This window comes from Cherax quadricarinatus, chromosome 71, assembly GCF_038502225.1.
Source record: "Cherax quadricarinatus isolate ZL_2023a chromosome 71, ASM3850222v1, whole genome shotgun sequence".
In the NCBI taxonomy this organism is placed as follows: Eukaryota; Metazoa; Arthropoda; class Malacostraca; order Decapoda; family Parastacidae; genus Cherax; species Cherax quadricarinatus.
The window spans coordinates 16,025,432-16,036,106 of NC_091362.1; the positions used below are offsets into that span (position 1 = coordinate 16,025,432).

The 10,675-nt window shown below is 40.0% G+C and overlaps 1 long non-coding RNA gene across 1 annotated transcript; it reads right to left on the reverse strand.

Moving 5' to 3' along the window:
- Positions 1-261: 261 nt before the first annotated feature.
- LOC128700337 (uncharacterized) lies at positions 262-10,021 on the reverse strand. The gene is made up of 4 exons (XR_008408756.2): positions 9,881-10,021; positions 2,453-2,553; positions 939-1,148; positions 262-307 (listed from the first exon to the last, which is right to left on the reverse strand). It is a non-coding gene; the product is annotated as an uncharacterized lncRNA (long non-coding RNA).
- Between the last annotated feature and the right edge of the window lie 654 nt (positions 10,022-10,675).

Here is a 10,675-nt window from a genome sequence, read left to right on the forward strand (position 1 = left end):
GCTAAAACTTTTGTCATTTTGGTCTGTCTAGAATCTTGATGTTGCCTAGGCAAGGCTGAAATATCCAGTTTTCGTTACTAGTTTGTGGGTTAGTTTCGATGTGTATTTAGCACTAGCCAGGCTAGGCTGTGGATGGTCCTAGCAGATATGCATGTCAACGAAGTGTTGTTTGTTCTTGAATACGGGTCCCCACACGTCCTTCTGGCCTTGGTCCTTGCTCTTGTCCTTGTCCTTGTTTACAGTCGCACTCACGTTCTTAGGGGTCTGTACGTAGCCGCCTATCTCCATGGTTTTGTAGGCAGACTTTCTGTAGGACAGCAATTAGAATTTTTAAATTTTATTTTATCTAATAATTAAGCATCGTCCAAGTCCATAAGATTCTTCGTAAGTCAAGCTGTAAGTTAATTTACAAGAAAACGTATATTACAGATTATCATGAATTATAATATAATTTTATAAATGTTCGAGTGCAGGTTTATGTCAACTAGTGCTGAGTATGATAATGGGATACAGTACCGTCAAGGTGTTAAGACACATGTGCAACAGTTAGGTAACTATTCCGAAGGGCTTCCCCTACACAGCAGACGTCTTCAGTAGAGTACAGGGTAGACAGTAGAGATATAGAGACGTAGTCTATACACAAATAACCCGCACATAAAAGAGAGAAGCTTACGACGACGTTTCGGTCCGACTTGGACCATTGACAAAGTCTTCAAGGATGATGGGCTCATTACATCGTCTTTACATCTTTACTGCCTCCCCTGTACTGTCTGAAGAAGCCTACTCTGTAGGCGAAAGGTTTCGGAATAAAGTTTCCTAACTGTTACACATGTGTCTTACTTGCCAACTAGTGCTTATCGTTCACATGATAAATACTGGGTTCACAGTAAACTGTTCATATAGCACAAATGAAAACGTTAAAATATTTGCCGACTAACTTTGCGTGGTGATCAGCGACACATTTGGTGTGGTTGTAGCTCTGCTCTTGGACCATCTTGGCGGCGAGTGTTGTGAGCCGAGTGAACGTGAAACCACAAGCTTTTATATATGCTGCTGACGGCAGGATTTCACTCCTGATCAGGAGAATGATTGGCCCGAACTTACGAAGATTTCTATCGAAGCAGAACAGCCAGTTTTCTTTGAGGGACCTGCACATGGAGAGAGGATTTTATTAATAACTTGAAAAGGAAGAGGGTGTCATGCCTAGTCATCTGCGATCTAAGATTAGTTCAGAATTTCAACATCCTTACACCACTTTCAAAGTGAAAGAAACTTTACTTCATATATATTGCCATGATCACACTCCAACAGCAAGTCAAACCCCGTAGCCTATCCAGTTCCACCCACTGTATCTAACTCGCTTACAGTGTCAGAAGGATGTTCAAACCCTTTACATCTTTTTCATCTTTTCAACTCGTCCTCATGCATTCTAATCTTACTGGTTTATATAAACCCAAATTGGTTTATACAATCTTACTACAGTCTTTTATAAGGTCATCTCTACAGCCTCTTTTCGTGTTCATCTCACCTTTCATTCAAAAGCGTCTATTTTTCTTATTCCCTCTCCACTGCATAATATTCACACCAAATATTATTCCCATCGTCTCCAACATCTTTCTCGTTGCAATGGAAAAAGACGCAAAATGCAGTATAATGCGATCCTTTATTGCCTACGTTTCGCCCATAAAATGGGCTTTATCAAGTCACAAACTGATCTACCTGGGCAGAGTATATGAGTATTATATATGAGGTGGAGGGTCATGTACATTTTGACCAGGAAATCTGTTTGTGGTTCGATAAAGCCCACTGTGTGGGAGAAACGTAGTCAATAAAGGATCGTACTATCCTGCATTTGTGTCTATTTTTCCATCGTGTCAGTATTTTATACCATTTATCTCCATTTGCTGCAATACTGAAAGAAGCTCCAATGCAACAGTATCGGAACTACTATGTTCCAACACTGACAAACGTTTGTCAGTGCTCAACCTTCCTGCAACTTTCATCTTCTTTCATAAACCAATTTGTTGATCCAATAACTCCCCAAGTGTCCTAAGACACTTCTTTCAATAATTTTCCTCATGTTACACATTGAAAAAACTACCAAGCATTTTAAAGCGCTGTATCTACTCGAGTTTTGTATCTGTCTTCATATTATTTTAGAGTACCGATTTTTCCAATTTCATCCTTCTTACTGCTTCACTCACTTCCTTCATACTTTCTCCGGCTCTTCATTCATCCTAATAGACTTGTTTCCTCCTAATCCTGACAGAAACTTCTTGATTCTTTTCATCATCCAGACAACAGTTTTTCAAAATCATTCTCTCCATCTTTAATATCTCTTCCTACTTGTGTATCCAACAGTGATTCTCGAGAGTGACAGATCCACTTGTGTTTTTATTTACACTCTCTCTGTTCAGCTCCATGTTATATGACGTCAAGATGGATAACTAACCTCAAGGAACGTTGTGAAGCTGAGAAAGTACGCTGAGTTCAAGCTGGTTACCACAATTGGCCAGGCGGCTGCCTCTGTTGCTAGCCAGGGTTGACTCCAATCTGCAGGGGGTAATAAAAAAAAGAAGTGCTTAGATATAAATATAGTTTCTTAAAATGCTGAGCATACACACAACACACACACACACAACACAACACAACACAACACACATACACACACACACACACACACACACACACACACAACACAACACAACACAACACAACACAACACACATACACACACACTCACACGCACACACACAACACACGCACACAACAAACCAACACACACAACTGCACCACACACGCACAACAGGCCCAGTGTCTACCGACAAGTGCCTTTGACAACTATTAACTACACTATATATATATATATATATATATATATATATATATATATATATATATATATATATATATATATATATATATATATATATATATATATATATATATATATATATATATATAATATATATATATATAATATATATATATAATATATATATATATATATATAATTATATATATATATATAATATATATATATATATAATATATATATATATATATATATATATTATATATATATATATATATATATATATATATATATATATATATATATATATATATATATTATATATATATATATATATATATATATATATATATATATATATATATATATATATATATATATATATATATATATATATATATATATATATATATATATATATATATATTATATATATATATATATATATAGTGTGTAGTTAATAGTTGTCAAAGGCACTTGTCGGTAGAAGGAACTTATTTATTTAAAGGGCAAGGTATTCCTGTCAGGAATAATATAAATCTATGGGGAATACTGAAAGAAGTAAAGCTAATATGTAAAGAAAAACGAAAGGTTTCTTGCCCATCCCGACTTCAAGTCTGCGACACACAAGACGTAATCCTGAGATATATATCCCGATGTACTGATGCTAACCCTTTTGAGGCATAGTTCCTAGGCCTATTGTGTTTCCATGTGCTCTTGCGCTACCCTTCATTGGAGGAACACGAAGTACACAATTAGTAATAATAAAATTACCGACAATATGTCAAGTAAATGGACACATGTGCAACTAATGTGGCATTTTATTGTGGTAACATTTCACTTTCCAGGAGCTTTGTAACTGTTTGCCAAATTTTTGGGAAAGCGAAACGTTGCCACAATAAAATGTTACAATTGCACTTGTGTCCTTTCACTGTAGACAATAAACTGGCCGCTTCGGCGACAAAATAAAAAATCTGACTCCGTGGTGTGACAAAGGATCTTGCTGAAAAATGGGCAGAAGCGGTTAAAAAAAGTTTATCCCACAAAGAAGGAATTGATAAACTGAGAAGATATCGGAATAATCATATATATTTCCAGGAATAAAAAATCTGACTTCATGAAGTGACAGAAAATCTTGCTGATCAATGGACGTTTATCCCACTACGAAGGAATTGAAAGATTGTGAAAATATTGTTTCGAATAAGTTACATATTTCCTGGAATCAACAGTGGATACGGCAGGTGTGTTGAGAGTGCAGAAGAGACCAATAATGGCGATAAAGGGGTAATATTTTTAATTAACATCGTCAGGTATACGGATAGCGGCGTAAGTAGCTGCAGGGTGGGCAAGGGCCGTGTTGGAGGTAGGTAGGGCCGTGTTGGAGGTAGGTAGGGCCGTGTTGGAGGTAGGTAGGGCCGTGTTGGAGGTAGGTAGGGCCGTGTTGGAGGTAGGTAGGGCCGTGTTGGAGGTAGGTAGGGCCGTGTTGGAGGTAGGTAGGGCCGTGTTGGAGGTAGGTAGGGCCGTGTTGGAGGTAGGTAGGGACGTGTTGGAGGTAGGTAGGGCCGTGTTGGAGGTAGGTAGGGCCGTGTTGGAGGTAGGTAGGGCCGTGTTGGAGGTAGGTAGGGCCGTGTTGGAGGTGGGCAAGGACCGTGTTGGAGGTGGGCAAGGACCGTGTTGGAGGTGGTGTTGGATGTGGGTAGGGACGGTGATGTGAGTGGAGAGGGGCCTGGGATGGTACTGGGGAGGCCAGAGCCAGTTTATGATCACGTTGGAACCTCGTGATGGAGATGTGGGATTTAGCCTCGCTAGTCAACCTGACCCGCCGAGAGAGGTGCTGGAATGGCGGGGGAACTACTGGGGGTTGTTGTTGGGGGGGGGGGGAGCTGGTGTTGGTGCGGGAGCTGCTGGTGGAGGAACTGGTGGTGATGTATGTGGAGACATTATCTCCAACATGGGGCGAGAACAAGGGGGGTTAGGACCCCCTTCTATTCCTCACAGCATGCTGGAGATAATTTCTCCACAGAGTAAGTTTATTTAGGTACAGGTATACATAAAAAGTTATATTATCTAGGATAACCCCCCCAAAGTGACTTATTTCCATTAAAAGTGATGACTTCTTTTTTAATTAACGTCATTATGGACACGGACACTTGTTACCTAGCTTTTGAATACTCTCATCAGCTACTGGAGTTTCTTACATATAAACTGGAGTGTATTCTTACACAGGATATAACATTCCAGGTGCTGGAGTTGTCTTACATAATTTACACACTGTATAAGTTGTATCATGTATTTGTAGAAGTAAGGATTATTATTATTATCACATTTACCCCTGGATCCGACCGACAGCAATGGGCTGCTAGGTGGACAGAGGCAGATGGGGGTGAAGGGAAACTTGCCCATTTTTTTCCGTGCCAGAGAATCGAATTCGTGACCTTGGGTTATAGCAAGTCGAACGCTTTGGGAACGAACGATACCATGTTGGGAGTTTGCCAAGTGGGGATGGGGGGGTGAGATAGGTCGTTTGATAAAAAAAATGGGGGGGGGGGACTGCTTTCTTCAGTACTCTTCATATCCTCAATCTCTGTCTTGCCTGATCTGGGACTGGGCCGCGGGGGCGGTGACCCCCTGGGAAATGTCTTCAGGTTACTTTTTGGAAACATTCAGTAACTATTTGATTTTTAGGGGGGGGGGAAATAATCTTAAGCTCGTGATAAATGGTCTGAAAACCGACAAGTTGAAGATTGAGACACTTATTGGACTGAAGTAGCCACTGTGTGGCGAAACGTTTCTCTAATAGATTCCCATATGTTGCGTAAGTGTCTCACTCTGCAATCCTTTATATAGCTGTATAATAGACAAAACTGTGTAGAGAGCTTTAATAAAGCTCATCTTGTGACTTATGAACCAGCCACGGTATAGACCTCTTATTGTTCCAGGCACGGTATTGTGACTACTGTTCCAGCTACGGTATTGTGACTTTTATTATTCCAGTCACGGTATTGTGACCTTTTTTTTTTGTTGTTGTTGCAGCTACGGTACTGACTTTTTCTTATTCTTTGGCAAATTCTTGCTCTGACCTTGTAGAATGTTAGTTATATTGTGGTAGATACAATGCTGTCTCTCTCATTCTCATTCTGATGTAAACACTGACGAGAGGGGGGGGGGAGAAAAGTCAGCTTTAACTACTGTGAAACAACATTAATTTTAGAGAGAAGTGAAAGGCAATAACAAGGAGGTACAGAGAGAAGGAAGGTAATAACGATGGAGACAGAAAGGAGGAACGTAGTAACACGGGAGTACAGAGGAACTCAATAATAATGAGGGTGAGGCAGTAAAGTAGGGAATAAAGAGAGAATGGGCAGCAGACAAGAGTGGTGCGGGACCCGCCAGTTGGGGTATGAAGGATACCCTCCAGTGGGGTGATGTAGGACACCCCACCTGTGTTGGGCACGTGGGCAGCTCGTGATACATGGGGGTGGGGGGTGAAGGAGAGAGTAAACAGCCATGGCAACAGCCACCATTGACGTGCATGGATCATCAACCTCGCTACAATGAGGCTGCATTAAAATATCAAAATTATTCCCTAGGTCCTGGCCTAGGATATATGTAACAGCAAGAGCAGTGATGGGAAACATACTAACAGCAGCGAGTGAAAAATGGTTTGTACTAAAGGAAGAAAGACGAGATTGATGAAGATTTGAAGGCAGAGTTGAAGAAAAGTAAGTAAGTTTATTCAGGTATACACAAATACAGTTACATAGAACTATCATACATAGCAGCATGTGTGTAGAGAACCTAGGATAACCCAAAAAAGTCAGACAGAATTTCCTTCACTGTTCTTCACGACGAATGTACAGTGGTCAGCGAGGAGAAAGTAAGTTTATTTAGGCACACCTACACAAGTACATAAATAGTGTAAAATACACAAATAACCCGCACCTAGGAGAGAGGAGCATACGACGATATTTCGGTTCGACTTGGACCATTTACAAGTCACCGAAACATCGCAATTAGCTTCTATGTGCAGGCTGTTTGTGTTACCTAGAATAACCCAAACGATTGTCCCTACAAATAAAGGTAAGAATATACTCACTGTCGGGGATTAACTATTTATATATTGAAAAAGCCCGTCAAGCGAAACCTCCCTAATTAATGACCTAATTCCGCATACTGAAGAAAACGTATCTCCAGTAAATGGATATGGGGTAAAACGTGTTCTGAGAATGGAGGACCACTTATAGATTTGATTTAGATTCAGTGAAAGAACTTGTAAAACATTGAAATAAAGAAGAGGATTAAGACGGTTAAGATGCAGGTGGGGAAAAAAAAAACTCCAGTCTGTGAAAGCGAATCCAACGCTCCTTCTGTAGTATAATTGGCCTCTGTCCAACCAGAAATATTATATAAATATTATATAATATTATATAATGTTGAAAATAAGAAAAAGTTTTGGAGTGAGATTAACAAGTTAAGAAAGCCTAGAGAACAAATGGATTTGTCAGTTAAAAATAGGAGAGGAGAGTTATTAAATGGAGAGTTAGAGGTATTGGGAAGATGGAAGGAATATTTTGAGGAATTGTTAAATGTTGATGAAGATAGGGAAGCTGTGATTTCGTGTATAGGGCAAGGAGGAATAACATCTTGTAGGAGTGAGGAAGAGCCAGTTGTGAGTGTGGGGGAAGTTCGTGAGGCAGTAGGTAAAATGAAAGGGGGTAAGGCAGCCGGGATTGATGGGATAAAGATAGAAATGTTAAAAGCAGGTGGGGATATAGTTTTGGAGTGGTTGGTGCAATTATTTAATAAATGTATGGAAGGGGGTAAGGTGCCTAGGGATTGGCAGAGAGCATGCATAGTTCCTTTGTATAAAGGCAAAGGGGATAAAAGAGAGTGCAAAAATTATAGGGGGATAAGTCTGTTGAGTGTACCTGGTAAAGTGTATGGTAGAGTTATAATTGAAAGAATTAAGAGTAAGACGGAGAATAGGATAGCAGATGAACAAGGAGGCTTTAGGAAAGGTAGGGGGTGTGTGGACCAGGTGTTTACAGTGAAACATATAAGTGAACAGTATTTAGATAAGGCTAAAGATGTCTTTGTGGCATTTATGGATTTGGAAAAGGCGTATGACAGGGTAGATAGGGGGGCAATGTGGCAGATGTTGCAAGTGTATGGTGTAGGAGGTAGGTTACTGAAAGCAGTGAAGAGTTTTTACGAAGATAGTGAGGCTCAAGTTAGAGTATGTAGGAAAGAGGGAAATTTTTTCCCAGTAAAAGTAGGCCTTAGACAAGGATGTGTGATGTCACCGTGGTTGTTTAATATATTTATAGATGGGGTTGTAAGAGAAGTAAATGCGAGGGTCTTGGCAAGAGGCGTGGAGTTAAAAGATAAAGAATCACACACAAAGTGGGAGTTGTCACAGCTGCTCTTTGCTGATGACACTGTGCTCTTGGGAGATTCTGAAGAGAAGTTGCAGAGATTGGTGGATGAATTTGGTAGGGTGTGCAAAAGAAGAAAATTAAAGGTGAATACAGGAAAGAGTAAGGTTATGAGGATAACAAAAAGATTAGGTGATGAAAGATTGAATATCAGATTGGAGGGAGAGAGTATGGAGGATGTGAACGTATTCAGATATTTGGGAGTGGACGTGTCAGCGGATGGGTCTATGAAAGATGAGGTGAATCATAGAATTGATGAGGGAAAAAGAGTGAGTGGTGCACTTAGGAGTCTGTGGAGACAAAGAACTTTGTCCTTGGAGGCAAAGAGGGGAATGTATGAGAGTATAGTTTTACCAACGCTCTTATATGGGTGTGAAGCGTGGGTGATGAATGTTGCAGCGAGGAGAAGGCTGGAGGCAGTGGAGATGTCATGTCTGAGGGCAATGTGTGGTGTGAATATAATGCAGAGAATTCGTAGTTTGGAAGTTAGGAGGAGGTGCGGGATTACCAAAACTGTTGTCCAGAGGGCTGAGGAAGGGTTGTTGAGGTGGTTCGGACATGTAGAGAGAATGGAGCGAAACAGAATGACTTCAAGAGTGTATCAGTCTGTAGTGGAAGGAAGGCGGGGTAGGGGTCGGCCTAGGAAGGGTTGGAGGGAGGGGGTAAAGGAGGTTTTGTGTGCGAGGGGTTTGGACTTCCAGCAGGCATGCGTGAGCGTGTTTGATAGGAGTGAATGGAGACAAATGGTTTTTAATACTTGACGTGCTGTTGGAGTGTGAGCAAAGTAACATTTATGAAGGGATTCAGGGAAACCGGCAGGCCGGACTTGAGTCCTGGAGATGGGAAGTACAGTGCCTGCACTCTGAAGGAGGGGTGTTAATGTTGCAGTTTAAAAACTGTAGTGTAAAGCACCCTTCTGGCAAGACAGTGATGGAGTGAATGATGGTGAAAGTTTTTCTTTTTCGGGCCACCCTGCCTTGGTGGGAATCGGCCGGTGTGATAATAAAAAAAAAAAAATAATAAATATTAGATAAAACTTGCTATTCTGGCTTTAATAGCAACGTTCTTCTTGTCGAATAAGGCAAACGAAAATTTGTGTATGCAATAATCTTGCAAAAAATCAGTCTGACTAACGAAAAAAATATATTTCATATTGATTATTCAATTATTGTAAACTTATCTAAAATATATTTAGTTGGATTAGGCTAAATTAAATTGCGCGTTATAATAATGTTAGGTAAGTTTTCTAAGGTTCTTTTGGTAGAAAATTATTTATTTTTACATTAACATCAATGAAAAAATATATCTTGGAATGTATAAGAGAAAATTTTAGAAAGGACTTAATTTTAATTTAAATGAGTTTTTGCCAACTGACCAATTTTACCTATTCGGCACGACATATATACCAAAATGCCACGATAACAGAGGCTTCTATCACTAAATATTTGAGCATTGTCAGACTTTATTTGCACCATCTACAAAGGGTTTTTTCCGTTGCAGTGTCCACAACGGAAATAAGTCACTGCCTTTTTTTTGGGGGTTACCCTTGGTAATTTACACTATGTATAATAATTGTGCTATACCTAAATAAGCTTAATTACAATGATTAACACATGTCTAAATTGCTTACCTCAGGCGAAGTGAAGGACCCTCTAAAGTGCCTCCCTTCATCTATGATGCTGGGGACGTTGCTGGAAAAACGGTGTTAAAAGCTTGGCGGACAAAGCTACGGTGAAGCGCCCGCCCGAGAGAACCAGCTTATATAGCCTCACCCACCATCACTACACCAATGACTTTTGCAACAGCCTTGGTGGGGATGGTGGGTACAGGAGTCTCCCTCTCTGCCCTGGTATCGGTGACAGACTCTCCCTAACTAGTTTTGGAAGGAATGTCTTCATTGTTTCTCTTCCACTGGGAATGCCAGTGGTTAGGACAGATGGATATTTAATTTCCTAAGAAACAGAACCCAAAGAGTAATTCAAATTCAATTCAAATTCAAAGTTTATTCTCTATAAGGATTACAATGCTGAGTTTACAGAAATTTGGTTATTGTTTGGTTTGCATGTAGTAAAATTGTGATTACAGAGTGTACCACTAGAACGCTTAGCATGGCTAGGCATTTCGGGCATACTTAGTTTTATTCTTAATTGTAAAATATTACATAGTATACATATGAAATCAGGAGCTGCTGCATTGAAAAGTTCTGTCCCCCAAGGCACGGTACTCGCCCCACTTCTCTTTCTCATTCTCATGTTTGAAACAGACAGGAATATAAATCTTAGTATTGTATCATTCTTTGCAGACTATACTAGAATTTGCTGGAAATTGGCATTCATAGAAGACACAATGAGTCTCCAAGTCTTCCAGTGGGCCACTGACAACAGTATGGTATTCAAGGACAAATTTCAATTACTATATCACGGAA